Raw genomic sequence first — 869 nt, 5'->3', positions numbered from 1 at the left:
TCTTTGTCTCCCACCGCATAGTTATATTCCGCAGGAGTGAACTTGTGGGAAAAATAAGCTACAGGATGGCACACCCCATTCTCCGGATTGGTTTGACTCAGCACCCCTCCTACTGCTACTTGAGAGGCGTCCACCTCAACCACATAGGGCAAGGCTGGATCCGGATGTCGCAATACAGGAGCGCGCGTGAAGGCCTCCTTCAAGCTCTGAAAGGATGAGTCAGCAGCTTCCGACCAGACATACTGAACCCCTTTTCGCAATAAGGTCGTAAGAGGATGTGCCAATTCCGAGTACCTCTGGATAAAACGCCTGTAAAAATTGGCAAACCCCAGGAATTTCTGTAGGTCCTTAACAGTACCAGGTGCTGGCCAGGAGAGGACGGCCTCGACCTTAACAGGATCCATACGAAGTCCGTGCGGGGAAACAATAAAGCCCAAAAAGGGCACTTCTCGTGTATGGAAGGTACATTTTTCCAATTTGCAATACAGATTATGTGCACGTAAGCGTTCCAATACTTGTCGGACGTGGCCCACATGTTCGGACATAGATGAGGAGAATATTAGTAAGTCATCAATATAGGCGATGACATGTAGATCCAGCATATCCCAGAGTACTTCATTTATGAAGAACTGGAACACAGCTGGAGCGTTACAAAGCCCAAAGGGCATTACTAAATACTCAAATAATCCGTATTTAGTGCAGAAGGCAGTCTTCCATTCATCTCCCTCCTTGACACGCACTAGATGGTAGGCGCCCCGCAAGTCTAGTTTGGTGAAAAAGTTAGCATTGCGTACTCTGTCAAGGAGAGAGGCAATCAGAGGCAAAGGGTATCGGTTTTTAATAGTGACCTCGTTCAATCTCCTGTAATC

The sequence above is a fragment of the Triturus cristatus genome, chromosome 3_1 (genome assembly GCF_964204655.1).
Source record: "Triturus cristatus chromosome 3_1, aTriCri1.1, whole genome shotgun sequence".
NCBI classification, from domain to species: Eukaryota; Metazoa; Chordata; class Amphibia; order Caudata; family Salamandridae; genus Triturus; species Triturus cristatus.
The sequence above is the reverse complement of the archived record's forward strand: the minus strand, read 5'-3'. Positions refer to the sequence as shown.